The sequence below is a fragment of the Manacus vitellinus genome, unplaced genomic scaffold (genome assembly GCF_001715985.3).
Source record: "Manacus vitellinus isolate BGI_N305 unplaced genomic scaffold, ASM171598v3 scaffold_58_pilon, whole genome shotgun sequence".
Taxonomy (NCBI): domain Eukaryota; kingdom Metazoa; phylum Chordata; class Aves; order Passeriformes; family Pipridae; genus Manacus; species Manacus vitellinus.
This window is the reverse complement of record NW_021940671.1, coordinates 2,813,047-2,836,953: the sequence shown is the minus strand read 5'-3', so window position 1 is coordinate 2,836,953 and position 23,907 is coordinate 2,813,047. Positions and strand designations below refer to the sequence as shown.

The 23,907-nt window shown below is 47.1% G+C and overlaps 1 long non-coding RNA gene across 1 annotated transcript in view; it reads left to right on the top strand.

Moving 5' to 3' along the window:
* The window catches only part of LOC108641249, a 69,392-nt gene that overhangs the window by 33,109 nt on the left and 12,376 nt on the right, over positions 1–23,907 (top strand). The window contains exon 2 of the long non-coding RNA XR_001921865.1: positions 13,828–13,985. This is a non-coding gene — a long non-coding RNA (uncharacterized LOC108641249). The remainder of the gene's footprint in view (positions 1–13,827; positions 13,986–23,907) is intronic.

Genomic DNA, 23,907 nt, shown 5'->3' with positions numbered 1-23,907 from the left:
CAACTGTAGGCAGCAGACCAGTTTTAATGTGTCATTTTACAGCAAGGACAGTAAAGAGAGTGAAGTCCAGTGGATGAGCAGCTGCCTGGCATTTGGAAGATGCAGGCTCTGGTTGAGCAAATGGCTGGGTGGTGGTGGCTTTATCATTCCCTGATGTCTTTTGGCTTGTTTAACAACATCTTCAGGACATGAGGGATCTCCTCCTGTGTCTCTGGCACCCTCAGCACAGGGCTCTTGTCTGAGAAGTTCCAGGCTATTGTGTGTCCAACAGGCCTCTGCACTGAGGTGACCATATAATTCTGAGAACTCCAGCTCAGAAGTTGGATGCTCAGCCTGTATTTTAACATTTCTTTCTCCTCTTCAACTCACAGTTTCCTTGAATAATTTTAGCAGCAAATTGGTAGCCAGCATATTTATTTGAGGGAAGGAAAACCTACCTGATCCTTCCACTTCCCTTATTCCTACATTTCACGAGAGCTGAACAAGGTTTGCATTTTTTAATCCCTTCTCCCAGCAGGAGCCCTGCTGGGGCAGGTGCACTGGTACAGGGTGATTGAACCTCGGTTGTGTTTGCTCCAAAACATCAAATCAGCAGGTGCTGGATGATCCCTAAGCACTGCTTGTGTGCTCTGTGGTAATAAAGTCTCCAAAAAAAAAAAAAAAAAGGAGGAGAGAGAAGGTAAAAAGCAGCTCTGTTTCCTTATTGCCTTTGAATTCAGAAGGCAGCAAAAGGGTTTGGTTTGCTGGAGAAAAGCAAGGTCAGCTTTAGCAATGTCTCTGAACACAGAAATATGTTTCTGTGTTGGTATTTTTTTATCTCGTGTGTGATATATTTTTATGGAGTTTTGACTTACTTTATTTACATATATTATAACCTCCCTACTGAGTAAACAAGAGATGCCCAGCTAAGCAAACAAGCCCCAGGGTGATGGGAGAGAGAGAGAAAGGAGAAGAATAGCGAGAGGGAGAGGAAAAGAGAGGTGGCAATAGGAAAAGGGTAAACAGACAAGCACTAATTAAGGCCTTCATCACAAGCAGGGAGATGTGCGAGGCTGACAGTCAGTCAAGCAGATAAGGGGAGATGAGTTAAAATCTAGCCCCAGGTTTTGAAGGCCCCGGGGCCCTGGCAGACAAGAGCACAGTGAAGCACAGGAAGCCACTGAAAGGTCATTTGCATGAAATGATGTTCAGGATCTTTGCTTTTGTTGTTGCCCTGATGGCTTTAACCCGTTCCTGGCCCGGGAAAGGCGCAGAAATAAGACACTGCACGTGGCTCAAAGGCTTCTTTTGGTGGCTTTTTGGGGAGCACTTCTCCAGGCAGCGTGTGCCTGGCAGAGGGAGAGGGGGCTCCATTCCCACTGGGGGTAAGGGGAGCTGGAATTCCTTGGCACGGGATGTGCTCACCCTCCAGCAGAGCATAAAAGGGAGAAATCACCAGAATGGGAGACTCTGGGCATGAAATGGGCCACAAGCTTGCCAGGCTGAGGGAGGATGGAGTCACCTGCACTGGTCAAAGGCATTCAGGTGTTCTTGAGATTGAGTTCTGCTCCTCTTTCCAAGAGCTCTGGACACAAATCTTAGCAGTTCCCATTATGGAGCGATGTCAGAACCTGTCGCCACTTGCCCTTGCTGTGGTGTCACAAACATGTCATGGCTGTCAGGAGCACTGTGCAGGTGGCTCCTGTCTGCCCCTTCAGCTGGAATTGAAAACACAGCCAAAATTCTTGGCTTAGGAAAGAATGGGCAAATTGTAGTTGCAATCTCTTCTCCCTGAGCTGCTTCAGGAAACGAGATCTCACTCAGATCTCCAAGGGAATTCTGACACTATAATTATTATTATATGTTCTCAGTGTGCTTAGGCATTTGGGCAGGTTGTAATTCTTAGTGACACAGCAGGAGAAATGAACACAGAAGCACTCCCCATTTTGGAATAGTCAGCCCAGCACACTTTTCCAGTCCCCTCCACTTGTGTTTAGACATTTGGTAAGTCACAGTCATTGCTCTTCTGCTTTTCCTTCTGAAACAAAAACTGGTTATGGCAAAGCTGAGTAGATTAAATTGGGGGCTGGGCTACTGGACTTGAAGGTTCTGCTCCAAACCACGGCCACTTCATTACTGCCTGACCTTCTCCAGCTCGTGTCAGCTCACTCTGAGTGATGTATCTCTCTGCTACAGAAGGGCAATAAGCTGCACTTGCCTCCAAGATGGGGATGATTGGAATTGTTCTCTCTGGGATCACTGGAGTGCCCCAAGATCCTTGGGTGGAAGTGCAGGTAAAGCAGTGGTTAGCAGCAGAGCAGGGGGTGGTAAGGCTGGATGTTTAAATGCCAGGCTTAAGGCCAAACCTTGTTGGGAAGCCAGTGAGGTCTTGAGAGCTGTCAGCCTGTTTAGATGTCCCATATCCCGAGGGAAATCTCACTGAAGTTTCCCAGTGGGGTGGGCTCCATTCAGATCAGTGCCAAGCACAAACCCCTTTCAGGTTCATATCAGAGCTGGAAGATTGCAATGTGAAGCCCATCTTAGACCAAGACTGAACAGATCTGGGGTGAGGTGGTTGGCAAGCTCTTGGGTTTTCCCACTGGAATCAGTGCTGTCCAAACCAACACATTCCCAGTTCAGGTGGCTCAAACCCACCAGGATAATCTTGTTTAGTGCTGTGGCCACAGCTTCCCTGGGATGATGGTGTAACTAATTCATTTCTCTGCTCCTAGGACACAAATCATCATAATAGAGATATTTTGTTTAATTTGAAAGATGCAAAAAAATGTTTCCAAACTTTCCTTCTGCTTCCCTTTGCTTTTTCCCCCCCCTTTCCCTTTGCTTACAGCTCACCCTACATTCCAACACAGTCTTACATCCCATTTAGAGGGATATTTTTAAAAGTTCCTATATGGAGTCAAGGGAGTTGATGGCATGTAGGGTTACAGGTAATTGTTCTGTGTTAGGAATACAGTGTCATGATTGAGAATGGGCTTTTCTAAAGCAGGAGCTGTGAGCACATGTAGGAGTAGCAGAATATAGATAGCCTTTGGCTAACTGCTCATTGCTCCTGCTCTCAGTAGCATTTTAAAAGGCCACTGTCATCAAGTGATTTTTCATCTAATTCACTGTGTGTAATAGCTTCTTTAAGAGCCTGGAAATGATTTTATTTGCCCTTTTACTCTGGACAAACAGCAGTTTCTTTTTCTTGGCCTAACATTCCATCGGGAAGACAAACCCAAGCCCTGTTCAGGGTGTTTTTGCTTCAAATTCCACATAATGCCAGTGCTAGCATCAGCCTGAGAGGAAGAGGGTTCTAAAAGTGTGATTAATCTGTTCAGTGTATGACCTTGAAAGCTGAGCAAGTGGAAAGGAAATATTGATTATTAAAGGTGAGGTCTATGGTTTGGAAAGAAACTTTATGTTGGTGTAGTAAGAGAGATCAGTGGATTCATATGTTGAGGGAAGTCATTTGTATGAAAGAAGAGCCCTTGTGCTCATTTAAGGGGGGAAATGTGTGTCATTCCATCCTGTGTTTTATGGGAACTGGCTGCTGTTGAGAGACAAACCTGTAAAAGTCCCGCAGGGAAATATTCCAAACTGATCCTGTGCCTTGGGGCAAAACACAACCTGGAATTGCAGATTTCCCCTCATACCAGCAGCAGAGATGGCTGGGGATGAGGATGTGGCACGGACTCTGTAAAGCAAAGGGGAAGAAACATCATCCTGCTTCTTTTCAGCCCCTGGATTTGGTTGTCCAGAGTGAGTGTCTCCAAGAGGAGACTTCACCCTCCCGTGCAGGGTGGTCTCGTTCTCCAGGGAAGAGCAGCCTGGGCATCCAGCACAGCTCAGAGTGAGCAGGGGGGAACTCCCCATTCCATCAGGTTTTAAGTAACCTTGGGAGCACAGCTGAGCAAAAGACTTACCAATGGCAGCAGTGGAAGTTGGAAAAACACCCAGGTGTTTTTTTTTGTCCTCTCTTTGCGCTTCAGCTTTAGCACCAAACACTCCTAAACCCCTGTGACTGTGGGTCAGGGAGGAGAGGCAGCCAGAGATGCTGTTATGGACCGTGACTGTGTTAAAAAACACCGAGGTATCTCCAGCTCTCCATTTTTAAATTCTCATTTTAAGACAAGGCCAGGCTCTGCCACAGCGTGGTGTGATCCGTGCCCAGCAGTGTGGCACAGGGTCGGAGAGGTTCACTCCCCGCAGGGAGCAGCTCGTGATTTCCCAAAGCCCAAGCAGGCGATTTTTCTCTCTTTCTTTCTCTCTCTCTCTCTTTTTTTCTCCCCCTTTCTGCTTGGGAAGGATGCAGCATCACAGACCTTGTCACCCGGAGCTTAGAGGACAGCAACCATATGCCTTCCGACCTGCCCTTGCTTTTCTAGGAAAGCTTCAGCCTGCTGGGCATTTCCCATCAGAATCGTTAAGGGAGAAGGGCTGGGATGTGGCCCGGGCTGGCGTTCCTCTGGTGCTGAGCAGGGCTGGAGGAAGGGGGAGGGCGACAGGGGAGCGTGGCAGGGGGAGGAGGGTGAGGAGACTGGGCTGCCAAAGAGGAGGAGGAGGGAGGTGAGATTGGCATCTTCATGTGCACGGGGCTGGCCAGCGCCAGGACAGCTTGATGAGCCCGCAGGCTCCCATCTCCCGCAGTTGTTCTGATTGCAGTGATGGGCTTGTCTGGTGGCTTGGACACCAGCTTTCATTATCATGCTCTGCAACATTTGCAGTGGCGGGGAAGGAAGGGAATGGAGGAGGTAAAGAAGCCCTGGAGTCACACACACACACACACAAAGCAGAGACAGGAAAGGGAGAGAAACAGCCTTGGCTCCAGGCTATTGATTTTGTTCCGTGACACTTGCTCATTTCCCACTTAGTGCTGCTCGGTGGTACCTTCCCACTCCAGCTCCAGCAGCTCCTGGAAGGAATAGTGACCCGGAGTGGCAGGGGCTCAGCAGCTGTGGGGTTGATCCAGTGATTTGAAGCCATTTTGGAAACAATCCCGTGTGCTTGCAGCAGCACACAAACACTCCAACATGTCTCCATGCTCTCCATGGAGACATTTCCATGTTCTTTTCTCCCTGACATGCCCAAGCATCCTCCCCATGTGTGCCCTGGGTTCTTTACATCTTCCAAACCCTCCTTTGCTCCCCCAGCCTCTCCATCAGTCTTGTCCTGCTATCAGGGTAGAGGGATCTGGAGGCAGAGCTGTCCAAACTATCATCCTAGATAAGTGATTGTTTTTTGGAGGCCTGGCCCCAGTGTTGCACTGTCACTGCCAAGGCAACAGCTCTACCCTCACCTGCACTACAAGCCAAAACACTGGGACAACATTACACAGGCAGCATCAGCCTGTTGTTTTTCCCTTGGTTGCAACTTTATTCCTTGTGAGCTGGGCATTGTGGCAACAGCAGTTCTGATCTTTGCCCACGTTTATTTTTTTAATGGAACCAACTGCCTGACCCCGTGGGAAGGGAAGGCAACAGGAGGGGCTGAGGGGACCAGGGCTGTCACTGAATAGCACCAGTCTTGGTGCTCAAAGCATTTGAACCTCTGCTGTGACTGCCAATATTTTATATAGACCAGCACCAAGAAGTTTAGGGGCACAGAGAAGATGTGCTGCCTTGATGGTCCTTTGCTGTCAGCATCACTGTCCTTTATTTAGCTGCTTCTGCCAGAGCTTCTCCTCTCCTCTGCTTGGAAGTTTAGTTCAGCTGCGAGAGGAGAAAAGGGCTCTTGGGGTAACGCAGTTCCTTGTTTTCTGTCTCCCTTTCTGGCCTGAGCACACACAGATGCACAAACACACACGTACGTGGGCAATTTTCCCCAGCTTTGTATCAGGGGATGTTGGAATGCCATGACTGGCAGGAGCTACTAACTGGATTAGCTGGTAAATCCATCTGCAGCTCCCAGTGGGAGGGATGGACAGGTTCAAGATGAATAACAGCTTGTCTGAAGCAGCAAAATGAATTATTTTATGAAAAAAAGAAAGGGGTGAAATACCCTTTTTCTCCTTCCAGACTTTTGCCTGAGACAGGGAAGTAATTTCAGGAAAGAGGAGATGGCTTTTGGAGAGAGGGTGATTCTTACTGTGTTGCTAAATACAGTTGTCCATCCTTTTTCAGTGTATTTAACTGCATCTTCTTCCTAGTAAAGTGTTCCTTTATTTCCTAAAACTTCAGAATGACTTTGAGACTGTAAGGGGTGATGCAGTTAATTTTTTTGTCTCTTCTTGACCTCCTTTTGTTGTGCAGGATGCAAACCCCTTCCAGAATCATGCCTTGGTGCTGCCCCCAGTGCTTGGGGTTTCACAGGGCACTGTCCCTGCTCTCAGGCTGGTGTTTGACACGGACTGAAGGGGGGAAAACAGTGGCTTGTTTAACAAGAGCTGTGCTGAGATCAGCCTCAGCTGGGGCTCAGCAATAACCTCCCTGCAGATCTACCTGTGCAAAGGGAGCAAACCAGCAGGATCTGAGATGACTATTGATAGACTTCAGCAAAGCTGCATTTGCTGATGGATTGCCCAGATAAGTGGCTGAGGAAATAAAATTACCTTTTCCTCTGCCTGCCCTCATCCTGTTGCATAATGTTTCCCACACAAAGCCAAATATGCTGGAATGAGAAGGGAAGAGCCTTTCCCTTTTCTGTCTGGTTGTTTTATCCATCCACAGTGGTTCCAGTTGTGTTGCAGGATTGCAAAATGCTTCTGGCAGCACTTTGTTATCATAGAAAGGCTTGGGTTGGAAGGGACCCCAAAGATCATCCAGTTCCAACCCCCTGCCACGGGCAGGGACACCTTCCACTGGACCAGGACACTTCCAATGTTAAGGGCAATATTCCTGCAGTGCCTACAGAGGTGTGAGAGGAGCTGAGAAGAGGGAGAGGTCCTGAGGGACCTCTTCCCTTGGAGCTGGGAGTGTGTTGTGCCCCACACAAAGCACAGGAGACTCTGCCCTGACGTGTGTGTGCCCACATGCAGCACCTGGCATAGAAGGGTCTGTGTTCTTTAAAGTTTCTTGGGACCAAGGGTAAGAGCTGTAGTTAATAACAATGGTAATAATAACAGCAGCAACAATACAAATCCTTTGGGTGCCATTAAGCAGTGACCTAAAAACCAGAACGGCCGATGAGAAGTCTTTGGTCTGATCTCTCCCCCTCCTCCCCTTCTCCTCCACCCACGTCTCTATGCTTATTTCTCTCTTTCTTATTTTTCTTTTCTTACTGATATGTTTTTTTTCTGCTCTGGACATATCCTTGAATCCTGGCCATTCCCCCAGCTTATGGGATTCCCATTATACACACTTGATATTTAACAGCTTTGGCGTCTTCCATAGCTGGGAGTGAAAAGAGAAAAAACAGCTCAGGAACATAATGGAGCAAAATCTGCATACTGAGCCCTGGTTCCATGTCCCTTTACACTGTTTACTGAGATCTTAAAAGCTACGAGCTGTGGCATCTACTCAGCCTTCATCAGCCCCCGCTGCCCTGATGCTGGCCTGGGAGACACCGCCAGCTCCCGCTGCCTCCGCAGCCACCTCCTCGCACCGGGAGCCTTCTGTGCTGCCTTCCCTCTGCTCCCCCAGTGCTGGGGAGCAGAGGGGAGCCAGGGGCCGCTTCTGCTTTTGTGGGAGCAGAACATATTCCCTTTGCTTTAGTCAGAAGTCCTGCTGGTGCCCCAGAGCTGCGTTTCCCCCCACGTGAACGTGGGCTGTGTTCGCTCCTGTCGTGCGAGATGTTGGTGTCCTCTCTGCAGTGCAGATGGGGTGAGGAGGGGATGGGGGTTTCCAAATGGTTGTCATCATCTTCATATAAAAAGATGTTGTGCCTGAAATGAGTGGAAGTACCTTACCTGAAGTCCTGCCTCCTTACATGCCAGCCTATCTTTGCTGCCTTAAGGAGTCCCTTGAAATTCCCTTTTTCTGGTGAGCCTTTCTTGGTGAAAAAGGGTTGGGGTCAGGTAGATCTAAGCATCGTGAGCAAAGCAGTAATGATGTCCAGCCTTCTCTCCCACTAGATTTATGCTTCTCTTTATTTTTAGTTTGTTTTCTTTTTTTTTAATATTTTTCTCTCCCTTTCCTTCTTCTATTCCATTTTCCTTCCTTTTCCCAGTGAATGTGAGTTTTATGGACAGGCAAGGAGCAGCCCAGCATTCACAGTGGCCTGTCCGTTATGTTAGAACTGGAAAAATGTCTTAGGAATATTTAGACAGTCCGTTTGATCTCCCTCCTTTGCCTGATAAAATTCAGGAGTCAGTCTGAGAATTTTAGCGTTGCTTTTTGTCAAGCAGTGGGGACAATCTGACACTTCCAGAGTTTTAGATTTATTTTTTTTTAGATGTTTATTTTACAGTAAGGTAGATTGCTTGTTTACCAAGGCTATGAAGAAAACACAGGGCAGTCAGCTCTGAATTAGACACCTTGGTTTCAGACATCTGAGTGAGACCTGACTCACCCCATGCTTTAATTCCCTGCGGCTTTGAAACTCTTACCACAACTTCTCCTGATGAAGTGCCTTCTTTTCTATCTTCCAGCATCTTCCTTTCCTCTTCCCATCTCTTATACCTCACGTAAGTCAGGCATTTCATTTTCAGTGCAAAAGCCAGGAGGTTTTATTAAAATTTTAAAATTAACAGTGGCACATTTAAAGCTCATGGAGGCAGATGTGCTTATGACCCAGTGGTTGGTTGCTGAATGGGAACCACTGCTGCCAGTTATCAGGAAGATTTCGATTTTTGTAGTATGGGAGATTTTATATGGCTTGTGGCAGCATCCACAGTTTTATTAAACAGATCAAAAGGGCATCAGCATCAGGATGTGAGACAGCTGGTAATTGGTGGGTGTTAACAACAAAATTCCCTTAGAGCCATCCGTGGTGGAGCAAGGGGGAGGTGTTCTTGGTTCTTTATGGGCCCCTTTGAGGGCCTTGCTGTACATCCACTTGGCTTTTTTCATTATCTCTGATCCAGCAGCACAGAAGGAAATTATCCTCTCTTAATACAACTTCCTCATCTGACAAACTCCTCAGAAATGTCTCAAAGGTGAAAATTTTGGCCTGTTTTTCCAAAGGACTTTTCCCCTTTGCATTAAGGGTGAAGCTCCAGCTGAACCCTCATTCCCCTGGGGAGGGACTTCTCTGCAGTGCTGCTGTCTTGGGGTCCTGCTGAGCTGCAGGGTTGGCATTTGGGGTTTGTCCCATGCCCTATCCAAGAGTTGTGACCCCGGGAAAGGCTTGCTTACCCTAATTTGGGGCTATATTTGAAAAGCCTTTGCAGACCGTAGCCATCCAGATTGGAAGACTGGGATATCCACAGTTGACTCCCTCCTCTCCCAGCACAGCCCTGAGCATCCTCAGGCAGCTTCCTGCCCTGCACTGATCAAATCTCCTCTTTAAGGACCCCGTGAAGAAGCAAATACAGACTGAAGTCCTTCCACACCAACTGCTGTCAAACCATTGTCCTCTGGGACTGGAGGATCCCTGTGTACTCAGGTGGAATTCCCGATTTCCATGCGGGAAGTGGGGTGACGATGTGGCTCGCTGGGTTAACCCCCTTTCCTCAGCTGCACCTTTCAGCCTGGGAGATGGTCAGATACTTCCAACTCTGCACAAGCAGGTCAGCATATTCTTCCAGGGCCATTATCCTGCTGCTCCCACAGCCTTCCTTAGGAACACAGCAGGGAGCTGCATCAAGGAAATGCATTAAGACGAATCAGCAAGAGAGAAGGGTACCTCTGGGCCAACTCCCTGCTTCTCAATTATTTATACTTCATAATTTCCAGCAAATCACCGGCTGTTTATTGGTGCTCATCTATAATTGAAGAGTTTCCTAGATCACTGGCCAGCTTTGCTTAAGTTGTAGCTGGCCCTGCTTTTTGAAAGCTGTTACGAAAAGCCCACAGGGAAAGGCAGGGTCTCAGGAGTGGCTGGTCATCCATTGAGGATACACCCTTTTAATTTTTGGCTTTTGTGGGCACCTGGGACTGGGAGGTTTCCAGCATGTGGTTTACCATCTCCATCTGACCGCACCACAGCGCGCTGCAGAACCAGGATGACCCCGATCGGGAGGTGGTTCGAGGATTCTGCCTTCCCAAGGCCTTGCTCACACACTGTGCTGCTTCTTCTGCCAAAAAAACCCCAACAAACTACCAGAAAAACAAAACAGTGGAAGGTTTTGATGCTCCTGAAATTCTTGGAGGGGCCGTGAAAAAGGAGCTACTGTTCTGAAGGGAGATGAAAAGCCAAAGCCTTGAAAATTTTCAAGAGCTCAAAACCTAAAGGGGAAAATAATCAAGTGCATTCTTGTGCAGGGGACAGAGTTGGCTTTGCATGCTTGGGATGGCTCCTTCATCAGGCCTGGCTGGTCTTTCTCCAGTGACATGTCAGCCTAATTTTTCTCTTTTAACTTCAAAATCAACTAATTTTGGGCGAGGCAGTCGAACACTTTTGTTTAAAAGCACCGAAATGTGCTATTTGGAAAATTTTTTTTTACAGTGTCATTTTCAGATTAAAAAACTTCCCTGGAACCGGCTCTTTCAGCGTGAAGAACTTCACACCGGAGCAACTAGGAAATTCTACTGAAAAAATGTTCTGCTGAAATGTTCCCAACCAGCTCTATCCATCACTTCCTTTCACTACTTACCCAATAAAAATAGCTCCCACATACCGCTGCAGTCAGGAGTGCCATGTTACAGAAGAAGAAATAACTAAGCCAACAAAATGACTCACATTCCAAAGATAATATATAAGGTAGGGCCTGGCCAACTGGTTAGATTCAAATTAGAACCAGCCTCAGCCTTCCTGCCCGAAACAAACTGATCACAAAATATGATCTGTTGTTATTTTTTGATGTTTGCCCGTTTTATTTTCGCACACTTCTACTCATGATCCCACTTCTGCCTCACTGGAAGTGGACACGCTTTTAATGCTGCCTTTTCTCCTCATTTTTAGCCTAACTAAAAGCAGGAAGCAATAGGACTGTGGCAAGGGGATTTGTTCTTGGAAAGAGGTTTTTTTTTTTTTAGCTCTGTTTCAGCTTGGAGTTTGGTTAAAGCAGATCTAGACCCTCGCACAACTGACATTTTACACTGCCGGGTTTCTCTTTTTGGAGGGACCTCACAGAAACCAGCCAGTATAACTCTGTGCTGTGCACGAGCATAAAGAACACGCCCTGAGAGCCTAAAATATCCTTCTTCATTTGAAACGTATAAATCAGAGGCATAAAACTTTTAATTTTATCGTTGTTGTGAGGTACTGAACTAATACCCCCAAGTTTTTAGCTCGTTAATTCTGTCGATCTTCACAAAAGCTCCCGTTCCAGCAGAGTGAGCCCCTCATGTGAAGCACAACTTTTCAGCCAGGTTGGTAGTGCTTGCTGGAGCAGCTCATGGTTTAGGGTGAATGCATTTTAAAGCAACCTATAAATCTTTATGATCTTTGTTTTTCTTTCTCCTGCGTGCATACTTGGCAGGCGTTTCCAGTTTGCATCACCGAAAATTTGATTCACCTATGTACAATGGGCGAGGGTTGCCCACATCTGAGAAGCCAACATCAAGCCCTTTGCACCTTTTAAATCTTCAAAATAGGACTGGAGGCAGGACATTATGGTTTGCCAAACCCTTGCAGTGCCTCCCCCTGAAGCTGAACTGAGTTTCAGCCAGGCAGAATGAAGGGGGTGAGGGTGGAGAATGAATTACTGTGACCTTGCAATGTGCTGTGAAAGAAAAAAAGTAATTTGGGGGCTGCAGAACTGATCATTGCTTTCTTTTCTCCGTGGCTTTGGCGCTTTAGATGGCTGCTTGGACTATTGCATTGCGTTTTGGGCAGCCTCTTATCAAAATCTGGAAGCTTAGGAGAAAGTAAATTAATGTTAAAGGTCTACAGAGACCAACTTCTGGGGAAGGGTTTTGAGTCCAGCAGGTTTGGTTCAGATGAGCAGCACACAGCACTAAGGGGCTGCAAGAATAGCTTGGAATGGTCAATAGATGTGGAAAGGGGAGATTTTTCTGGGTATGAATTTGTCTGCTGGAGGAGTCTGTGTGTACCAGTGGGAGTTTTCAAAGGGAGACTGGACAAAACCTTGGGTGATGTGGTGGGCACGGCCACAGGGTCACACTGTGGGGGAGTTTGTCTCTAGGCTGGTTCTGTGGAATCTCCCAAGAGTATAAAGAGCTGGATAGCTGAAGGTTTGGGGGTGTGGTGAAGGTCTCAGCAGTACTTCAGGGGCAGTCAGTGTGTGTGGGGGCAGTGCTGCCCTAGAAGGTGGCAGAGTCCCTGCCCCACAAGGGAACAGACCAGGCCAACACCATCCAGCTGCCTGCTCTCTGTCTGAGTTCCCTCTGGATGTCTGTCCGTCTGGGCTCTCCCACTCTCTCAGAAAAGAAAGGGAAGTGCTGTTTTACACAGCCAGGGATGGAGCTCAGGCTTTTCCTGAGCACAGGCAGCTCCCAGCTGGGGCCTCTGCCACGACTGCAGCCCTGTCACACAGGGCAGGCACCTGCCCAAGGTGTGTGTGCACCTGAGGAGCCCCAGGCTCTACCACCACCCTTCTGAAGGAGGAATGGGAAGAACAAACAGCCCTGGAAGCCACAGAATCATGGAATCACAGAATGGTTTGGGTTGGAAGGGAGCTTAAAGCCCATCTCGTCCCACCCCCTGCCATGGGCAGGGACACCTTCCACTAGCCCAGGTTGCTCCAAGCCCCATCCAACTTGACCTTGAACACTCCCAGGGATCCAGAGGCAGCCACAGCTTCTCTGGGCAACCTGTGCCAGGGCCTCCCCACCCTCACACTAAAGAATTTTTTCCTAATATCAAACCTAAACTTCCTCTCTCTCTGTTTGAAGCCATTCCCTCTTGTTCTGAGGATTGCTGTACTTGAGAGAGCTGGAGTTTGGCATTGCCCAAAGTCCCAAGGTGCTGCCATGTGTGTGGGAGGGACAAGAGGGTGGGAGGATGCTGCAGATGAGGAAGGGACAGCCTTTAACTGGGACTGGACAGTTTGCCTTGGATCTGAATGAACAAATCCAAGCAGGGCGAGGGCACGAGGCACTTCACAGGAGAGCTGTCAAAAAGCCTTTTGTGCCAGATACCTTTGACTCCTTCCAGGCTTTGAACCAAGCCTGGAACTGCCAGTGTTTATGGTGCTCAGTGGTGTTTAGTGCCTGGCTGTTATTGAATATCTTTGCTGTGTGTTAACGTGGTGGTTTCTGGGGACACTCGGAGGAGTTAAGGAAAACGAGCTGGAAGTTGGAAGTTAAAGAGGACGATGGGAGTGCTGCAAGGTTTGTTAGAGTCCTTCTTCCCAGCTCTGTAGTTGCATCAGTGCCTATCCAAGGCCTGTGGAAGTCCCACATGGAGCAGGAGATGCTCTCCCTATCCCTGAAGTGTCCGGTAGCAAAGTTTCCTTTGCTCGGGTGCTGGGGAACTTCTTAACACTCTTGTCCAACATCCCTGGGAAATGTACTGATTATTGGAATGATCTGCACCAGGAAATAAATATATAAAAGCCATAAGAACAGAAAATGCACCCTCCCAAGATAGCTTTTATGTAGCTAGAAAAGTGAGGTGGTTTCCTGTTCTAAATATTTAACATGATGTTTATGATACGTCCTCTGGGGAAAGAGATGCTTGAAAGCTAATGTTTATGAAGTAAGTCTGGAGGGATGGAAAGGGGAGGGAGGGCACACTAACTAGGAGAAAAAAAAAGAGGAGATAAAAAAAAAAAGAACCTCAGGAGATGTCCTGATTTATGGCTTTACTTGCTGGAGAAAAATCTCTGTTTTGTTAAAAAGGTTGCAACTGAAGGAAAGCAACTTCAACTCTGCTCCTTTTGAAACCAGAAACCTGTTCCCTCAGTCCAGACAGGATCTGAGCCCGGGCCAGCAGGAATCTTTCACTGGCTGCTGCCTTTGTGCTTTGGAGCCCTGCAGAAGGTGAACGTGTGTCTGCATCACGTGAGGGCTGGAGTGATGGGCTGATGCCTAAGAAGCTGAGCTACGTTTCAGAAAGGAGGGGTGAGTTCAGTTTCCTACTCTGCCAAAGGCTTCTAGTGTGATATTTGGGTGTTTAATCTTCCTTTGTCTCTGTTCCCTGTCTGGGAATAGCAACAATTTCCTGATTCACCGGGAGATTGAAAATAAATCACTTTATTGTTATATAGTTAAAAAATAAAGGCCTGGATAGTCATTATTTTAGGAGGGATGACTGAACTCCTTGTGAAACACACTCAGAATGGATGGTATTTTTCAACCCAGGTTATTAAAAGTAAACCAATGCTTGGCTTGTTTTACCTTAGGAATTCTGTGTGTGAACTGTAGCAATTCAGGACCAACTTCAGAAGTCCAGGGAAAAGCAATGGAGCTGAGGAAGGGGCTGGAGCAGCAGGAGCAGCTGAGGGAGCTGGGGGGGCTCAGCCTGGAGCAAAGGAGGCTCAGGGGGGACCTTCTGGCTCTGCAACCCCCTGACAGGAGGGGGGAGCCAGGGGGTGTCGGGCTCTGCTCCCAGGGAACAAGGGACAGGATGAGGGGAAATGGCCTCAAACTGTGCCAGGGGATGTTTGGGTTGGATACTGAGGAAAATTTCTTCACTGAAAGGGTTGTCCAGCCCTGGCACAGCTGCCCAGGAGTCCCCATCCCTTGAGGGGGCCTGTTGATGTGGCACTTGGGGACATGGGTTAGTGGTGACCTTGGCAGTGCTGGACTTGATGGCCACAGAGGGTCTTTTCCAACCTCAGTGATCCTGTGATTCGTGATGGCTTTGCCAGCCCCACCACAGGATGTCAATCCCTCGTGGAAAGCTGTGGGTCAGAGAGGTGGGAACAGCAAGTGCTCCCTCTGCTCTGAGTTTCAGTAGGGGGGGTTCCTGACACCTCCTGGTTGTGTCTGAGGTAGGGGATGCAGTTGGAGAGGCAGGTTTGAAGGAGGGCAGGAGTGCAGCTCCTGCCCCTGGCACTGGCACATCTGCTGGGTCCTCAGCGAGCCCTCAGTGGTCCTTTGGAGCACCAAAGGCCTCAGATCTCAGGACTGGGGAGGCTGGAAGGTGAACACGAGAAATTTCCAGCATGATCTTGTCCAAGATAGAACTCCCTGTGGCTTTAGCACTGGCCTTTGAAGGTTTCAAAGAAGTCAGAGGCCAGGTAGAAAAATCCCATGTCTTAATCAATATTTTAGGCTTTTTCTCTGCGCTGGGCTCAGCCTGGCTGGGAGTCAGGCCGTTTGTTTCAATTATTAAATCCAGATTTATGACCTGTTGTTTTTCTTGGAAATAGAGCCAGGCTTGGGACCAGTTTTCTCCTTGCAAATAACTGTGGCTGCAGACATTTCATGCAGGTAGAAACGTGTCAGTTGTGTTTATAAACACCCAGCTTCCCACTGGTTTTCTCTCTGTCCTCGTGGCTCTGACCTCTCTCTTCAAAGTGTAGCAGTCCCACGTCCCTTTTTCTGGGATTACTGTGTTTTGCACAGGATTAATCTGCATTTGATGGCTTTTCTTTGATTGCTCTCAGCAAGCTCTTAGAGGACTTTGCAGCAGAGAAAATCCCTGCACTGTGACAGTGCATTGCTGGGCAGTCCTGGTTTGATGACAGGCAGGTCTGATAATTCCAGCATGGGAATATTTCCACTGGTGTTGATAACAGTGCAGTACTTCTCACTCAATTCCCTGGTCTGCTGTAACAACTGTTTTCCAGTAACAAGCGTGGATATTTTCCCTTTATTTAGATATTCGTGTCTGATTGTTATTAAATAAAGTAGTTTCGATAGTAGGGGTGGTCAGAAAGGCCTCTGAACTTGGGTAGAGTTCAGATGTTTTGGGTAAAATTTATCAAACAGTGAAAGATGATAATGTGTGACTGTAGTTACATGTTAAAAAAGCAGGGAGACAAGTCTGCTGCTCCTTCCAGCTAATCAGTGGAGCTGCAGGAGGAGCTGTGAGGAAGGTTCTTTCTTTAAACCTTGTTGATAACACACAGAAAAGGCTGTTGTGCATACGTGGCATTTAATTTTTTTTTTATTTTAATGCTCCCCTTTGCCCTTAAAGTTGTGAATCTCTTAAATTCCAACATGAGAAGTTACTAACATAAGAAAAACAGCAAACCCTTCCCCTCCCCACACCCCTGCCATACACACCCCTCCGAAACTTCATGTATTACCTGAGCATCTGGAGCACTGAGCTGAGGGGAACATGGTTTTTAAAGTGTTTTTTTTTCAAGCAAAAAATCCCTAACTCTAATCTATAACCCCCTTCAGACCTGCCTCTAGGGAGAAACCCACCAATTACTATTTACTTTACCAACCTAGAGTGATTTGTGGACGTATGTAAGAATTATTTACGGTTTCATGCAGGAAAAACTTTCAGCTCCCTATTTGCCCTTGTAAGTAATGAGTTGCCTCAGGGGATCAAAGGTCAGATTTTGGTTTTAATGCCCACCTCCTTTTAAAAAATAAATAAAGCAATCTATGTGAAAAGAAGAAGAAGGAAAAAAAACCCTCTAACAGTCTGAAAAGGCTCTGACTCCTGCTCTGCTTTGATGTTTTAGGTCTGGAAGGGATCATAAATTTGCTGGTGTGAGATAGAGTGATAATAAATGTAGCTTTTAACTGCTGGGTTTTTAGCTCACACAGCATCCATTATCACTGGCAACTGCAAAGGGAATGTACTTTTTTTTCCTCGTTGCTCTTTAGAAAGATAAATATTCACCCCACTACCCACTGATGTCCCAAAAGCTCAGATGAAGCCTTTCCTTGTGATCATTCCCCAACACCTTTCATTCTTGGCCCAAATGACTCAGGGGTGTTGATAAGAGCCCAGGGGGGTTAACTGGCCACTTAGTTCAGCATTCCCTGGGTCAGCTCTTCATTGCATGGATACTTTTCCAGCAGTTTGAGGTGCAGTGAGAGGGGAAAAGCCAAGGACCAGCTTGAAACAGAGAATTTGTTTGTGGCTCAGAGCCTGAGAAGCCTTGAGGTTCCCAAGAGAGCTGGAAGCAGAATGACTGTTTGGTTCTAGAAGGACTTTTGCATCTCTGTTGTCCCTCCTTCTGTGAAACTCCAGCCCTGGAGCCCTCCCTTCCTCCTTCTTCCCCTTAAATCAGGCCAGGACGGTGCCCAGGCACAGTGCCACTGTGTGCCCTGCCACCACAGCTTCCTGCCAGCCCCAGGGTGTGTCAGGCTCAGGCAAGGGGCACTTTTGGAAAAGGCTTTAGAAGTCTGGTGGACACTCAGTGCCTCCACGGGGCCGTGCTTCCAACACCACGGCCTCTGTCGAGTCATGAGATTCTGAGATGATGCTGTTAATAAATTATTGCAGCCACTCAGATGTCTATTAATGTCCTCTTGCTGAATGCCAGCAGCCTCATATTCCAACAATTTCCACAAGCACTTATTGATCAGGTATAGATTGGGAATGAATTTTGCCAAATCAGTTTATTTTCCCTATCTATCTCTTTCCAGCTGCTTTGCTGTGTGGAGTAAACACTTCAGCTATTGTTTTTATTTTCCCCTAGATCAGCAGTTAAGTCATTTTTACTCAACTCTCATCCATTATGGATCACTTCTGTTGGAAGTATCATTTATTATTATTTTTTTTTAAGTTCAGCCATAGATTTCTTTCTTTGGTCTGCTGCAAAACTTAATGATTTTCCATATGCTCTCTCAGGCTTCCAATCTAAGTGAGAATGTCATCCACTCTAAACTGTTGGAAAACTCTGGGAGTAGAACAAGTACTGAACAGCACTTTTAAATAAATAATATTCAGAGGGTGTATTAAAAAACACTGATTGGATCTTTACTTACAACTCACATGCTGTTAATACTGTTATTTATGATACCCCTTGCTCTTAGTTCTTTTAAGTGTTTTTTTATGTCTTTATTGAAACTGCATCTATCAGAGGATACCTTTTCTCACTTGGCCTTTCTATTCCAATCATGGAAATCAGCCTTTTTTCACAGATTTAAAAAAAAATGCGAGGTCAGAGGGATGTGTCGTGTGCTCTGAATTCTTCAGGCCCATTTAGTTACCAGTGGCCAACACAACTTCCAGAAAAGTGCTAACAGGTAATTCCTGTGGCTTCTGAGCATTTAACTGCTCATTTGAATATGTCTGGCTGCAGCTTCTGACTAAGGTAATCCACATGGTTTTACTTTAAGCTGCAGTTCTCTCTCTGCCCTTTCATGGTATCAGCTTTACTTTGCCTTTGGGGCAGACAAAATTTTTACCAAGTTCATCATCTTGTTTTTCTGTTAAGCCTGTGTCTTTGAATATAGCTGAGGATTATTGTGGAGTGTTGTCTGAGTTCCTTGCACAGACTTTGGCTGCTTGCTTTGACCATGCCTTTGCTCCTCTCTGGGTCCGTGCAGGTGGCCCCACCTGTCCCCCTGAGGTGTGTTTAGCCTGTACAAGGTGAGCCATTTCATCCCCAAAAAGTTATCTTGGACAGATGGGTTGTGTTTCCTCAGGGAGATGCCTGTGCCATTGGCTCAGCGAAGAGCCTGGAGGATTGTCTAGGCTGGGCCTCATTTCCTGACTACTAACATCAACCGAGATGGATCCTGCTCAGATGCACCTGGTTACAAATTTCTATAGCCCCAGAAATATTTTTAATGGAAAATTTTATCTTAACCATCTGATTTTATTGAAAGAATCTTCTTGAAACTGGCTGTTTTTATCAGGTCGTTCTCAGTTCTCTTTTTTGATTATCCCTTCTCAGATTGTCCCAGCTATCTGGGATGCCATGCAAGAAGGGCTATTTAGTTTCAAACAGCAAATAGATTGCTCATCCCATGAGTAATCTCATAGTAAAAAGGAGACCTGGATTTCAGTGACCACCTGGAACTGAGTCTGGGAAAATATCTCAGCTTAATGTAAACTTGAGCTGGACTCTGGTGGCTGTAAGGCTGGGCTCTAGATAAGGTCTGTTCTGGGACTGAAAACATCTGCTTCCCTGGGCTGGATCTTGTCCATGCTCCTTGGAATGGGACAGCTACTCATGGGAGATGTCAGCCAAGCTCTGGATGCAGCTCTGGTTGTAAAACCTCTCAGGAGGCTCCTGCTGTTGTCCCTCAGCACTCCCTGGAGCTGGAATGCTTTGGGAAGGTACATCTTTACAGCTGCTCTTCCAACTGCAGCCCCGGGAGCACGCTCAGGTGGGAGGAACTGGTGGTGGCTGTGTTGAAAGGACGTTTCAGTGCTTGGGATGAGGCAGCAAAATTCAGAGAATATGAGGAACTGGAGCTGGGCATCCTCAGCTCACCTGCAGTAGCCTTTGGAGAGGTGGTTGTACCCGTGTTTGTGCATCCCAGCTGGAAGCTGGATGGCTGTGCTCAATAGCAGAGTGCACATCTACCTCAAGGAGTCATTGCTGCTGTGTAATCATGATGGCCTGAGGGTTTGAGAGAGGCAAACTTGTTTTCAGGGCAGAAGACACTTTCTTTCATTTATTAAAACTAGGGAAATATTTAGAAAAGCAATCAAAGTTCTGGTCTCATCTCTCTCTTTCCCTATTTCAGGCAGACTAGCCAAAGCTGGATACCTGCATGTATTCCTGTGTTCTCCAAGAACAGTTTGGAAAAGGGTTCCAAGGGAAAAAAACCAAAGAATTCCTGTTTGACCTTAGGAATGTCACCTCAACACGCCGTTTCCTTTTGTTATCAGTGACTAATACCTGTCCCCCCATGAACAAAACAATCACTGGGGGCTGTTGGATCCTTTTAAACGGGGGAACGGGGATAAGGAAATCTGAACATCAAAGCAGTGGTGAGGGAGGGCTTATCTGTGGAGCAGAGGTAGAGTGACCATCCACCAAAGCACCCGAGAGGTTTAACCTCCAGCTCTGACAGCCTGCACCGCGCCGAGATGCTGTTGGATCTCAGCAATCAAATAGAGACAGATGGAAAAAAAACCAACTTAAACATTCAGCTAATCAGGATTACACCCAGCTAATGGAGAGAGGCTGTTTTCCCCCCCCTTTCCTATCATCCTGGTCGATTCCAATTGATCCGAGTTGTGCTGAGCGAGAGCAGTCCTTCAAAGTTTATTCTGGTGTCAATTTTTATAGTTTCCCCCGCTGATCAATAGAATGCATAATCATTAAGGCAAAGTTTGTGAAAGCTAATCCTTCAATAGGAGTTTTATGAATGGCTCAGAGTCATGGCTCTAACCATTTGGATGTAAGTGGAACCTTTAATCAGGTGAGTGACAGGAGACAGTCAATAGGATTTGCTGAGATTGGATTCTGATTTTCTATACAGCTCTGCAGAGTGAGCAGGAGAGAGGGGAGTGGGGATGGCCAGAGGAACACACACAGGCTAAAATGGAAGGTTCTCCTCTTTTATTATTTATAAAATGTATTTCCAGTATTTTTAAAAAACACTTTGCACTCGCATATCGTTTTTCACCTGGAGAGCTCAGATGGGGACATTTGCTGATTAAACACTACATCATCTTCTTGTGAAGGTGAAGAATTAGTGCTGCTTTACACTGTGAGGGCTTCCTGCACCAGGTTTCCAAGTGCAACATCTTTGTAGCTTCTCAGCAAGGTGGGAGAAAGCAGAGACAGATGGAATGACTTCCACAGAGTAGGACAGTGACAGAGGAAAAAGGAACTGGAAAAGGAAGTGGAATTGCTTTGATTTTGCCTACTAGACATGTGGCTCGAATGTGGATTTGTTTTTTTCTTTTTTGATGCATCCTAATCTCCTGAAGTTGCACGGGTGGGATCATTTGACTTGTGTAAACTAAAGAGTAAGGAATTATCTAAAACAGGGAACTGGAAAATCAGAGGGTGGGTAAGATGAGCTGTTGCACTGAACTCCTCACTGCTTAACTGACCAAAAAGCACTTGGTGACAGCATTAATACCTTCCTTCTCTCCTTTTCTGCCATTTCTACAGTGAAATGAGCAGAACAAACATGCCAACAAAACACCTTTCCTAGCAGCAAAAGCTACTTTTGCTTGGGCAAACAACTTCTTTCTGCTGAAGGATCTGCCTTAGAGTGCCAGAAGGAGAAGAAAACAGCCAGGGGAGAATCTGTTTCCATTTGGTGTGTTGAAAAGTGAAGGGCCAGGTTTCAGTGGTAGCACGAAGGCAGTGGGATGCTCTGAGCATCCCTTACCTGTCAGGGTGGGCAGAACATTGAGGCAGGAAACCAGACCTGCCAAAGAGCAAAGCTGGGGTTTCCATCTGCACTTTCCAAGAAGAACAGAACAACAAATGTGAGCTGTATAATAGTCCTTTGCAGATGGCAGGTTGAGGGGCTGATAACAACTTTTTAAAGACATTTTAAAGTTTCAAGAAGCCACCTGCTCTAAACTGATGCAGCTCCATTGGCTTCCCGTGCTTAGCATCGACTCTGCGTTGTCCTTGGGCTCATAATCTGGCTGTTCCTGTTCAGGGGTGAACAAATGTTTCTAAAGCAGGTTCCCATTTGGGTGGTTGAGCAGAGTTCCCTTGGGCTCCATCAGCTGAGCACCTGGCACCACACCTGGGAGCGACCAGGTCATGGCCCTCTGTGCGTGAAGCTTGTGTGTGTCCTGCTCCTCCTCTTCTGCCATTTTTCCACTGGGAATTTGCCATTTTAGCTGAATGTGTTTTCTTTATTAATTGCTGTTTCACAGTCCCCAGAGTGCTCTGTCATTATGAGTGCACAGCAGCAGGAGTAGACAGGTGACAAGGAAGAGAGAAACTCTGCTTATGGCAGCATCTTCAGGAGTTGAGGGAAGTCAGACCCGTGCAGGAAATACCCCACCACTTGCTAAGAGATGATCTTGGAATAGATTGTGCCACAATAAACTCAAGGACTGGGGAGATATTGCTGGCACTGACCTGGAAAAGCAGACTGAAATGCTCTCAGGTATCCATGTACAGGCAGGGCTGTGATAGGGCTGTGCCATGTGTGGTAGAAGACCCTATGGCAGGGTCTTGAGGGAAGTGTGTGATGGATGAAAGCCCTCTTGCCTCACAGAGAAGTTATCACCCAGTGATTCTTGGTACTTTCACACCTAGACCTAGATCTGAGCTTTGTTTCTTGACCCCATTTGCTGAAAGATTGTTTTTGGAGATTTTCTGTGAAATGCTTGCAAGCCTCTGCTCTGAATTTTGAGTGACAAACAGAGATATGGGGGCAGTTCCAATCGTGGAAATTATTAGTTGCTGGGATGTATTTCAAAGCTTTTGGTCTGAGAAGAGCTAACCTTTGATCTGGTGAATGAGAACTTTACCCTATGGAGGCAAGGGAAGGGGAGGAGAAGGGAGGATTGATAGATAGGGGAAAGGGAGGATGACTTGGGAAAGGTCAGTGGGACCTGAGAGCTGGGTTTGTTCTTTCCAGCTCAGGTGGAAGGAGAGACTGAGGGAAAGGGTTATACATCCTCTGTGGGGTTCAAGTCACCTTGTAGACTGTGAAATGCTTCAACTTCCATTCCTGTCCCATTCCCTGACTGCACTGGTCTGCTTTGCTGGTGTAACTGGGGAGTGGACACCAGCACTTGGCGATGGGGTGTGCAAAGTGTTGTCCCACTCAGTGGCTGCCTCTGGGCTGTGCTGACCAGCTGGGTGTTGTGTGGAGCTGTGTCTGCAGAGGTTTCACTTCCAGGGTGGTTGGGGTTGTGATGAGGCATTTTGGGAGGCTCACTGGACTTTCTTCTCTCTTATTGACCCTGAGTGTAGCTGTGCTGTCGTGGAGCTCACGGAGCCCGTGAGAGTCAGAGGGCAAAGGCAGCCGAGTTCACACTGGCCTTGGCAGGACACAACATCAAAGGTGCTCTCCCAGAGTTATTTCACCAAGACATCAGGGGAGTTTTATGAGTCTTAGCTCACCCCAAAGCTGGAATGCTGCCTTTATGTCACATTGGTTTTTCCTTCTCTTTTGTCATTGCTCTCCTCCCGGCTGACCATGTAGTTTTCCTGTTACACCAAATGCTTCATTCTCTGCTGGGCCCTTCCAGAGGCTGATGGTGCCACTCACCAGCACTGCTGAGATGCCTCTCTGTGAGTGATGACCCTGTTCCCAGTCCTTCCCCACACCCCCCCTCCCCGCCTTTCACTCTGGTAAATATTTTAGTACTCGTTGAAATCAATTGAGCCTCATCAATTGGAAATAGAGTGTAAATCACTGGGACTTTTGCGTTCACCCCAGAAATCAATTTTCACACATTAGGGCTATTAGCTTATTGAGAAGTGTGTGATAAATGGCTGTGGGCCATGGTGGAGCCACACTTGCCAGCTCTACATTTTGCATCTGAGATAGGCTGGGAAGCAGGGGGATGCCAAGGGGAGGCAGATCCCGGGCGGGTGGAGCAGTAGGAGACACGAGGACCATGCAGCCAGACAGTCCATGCCTGGAGATCAATAGCAGCACCAGCACTAACTCATCCTCACAGGGGCTGCAGGTGGCTCCCAGCCAAAGCTGTGGTCAGGCATCTGATTCTTTTTCTCTCGCAAAGATGAACATAATTTGAGGAGGAAAGGTGAAATGTAGATTGCAGACATTTAATAAAACTAATGCAGCAGTTTAAAAAAGAAGCTCCTGTGTGTGAGTAAATGTCTTTCTTTCACACAGCAGCTGCAGGTAGGGGGTAGAATTGCCTCTCCTTCTGCCACCCCAGCGCTCAGGGTAAGGAGGATGCACAGCTTACCACCAGCTATGATCCAGGGATAACTGGGATTTCCACTCTCACTTTTTAATTCCTTCCTATCCCCTTAACCTTCTAGTAGTGGCAGCTAATTAGCTTCTTCTGAATAAGTCTGGGAGAGGTGAGGGATGAAGTGTCCAGTGCCCAGCAAGTCCTTCTGTGGCCATCTGGAAGACCTTGGTCTGTATTTCCAGGATAGGATATAACTCATTCTTCTCAGTTACTAGTGCCAGCGAAAAACATGGGTGACTCCAAGGACTTGGAGGCTCTCCAGTGCTGTACTCTGTGTTTATGTGCTGTGTAGTTTGG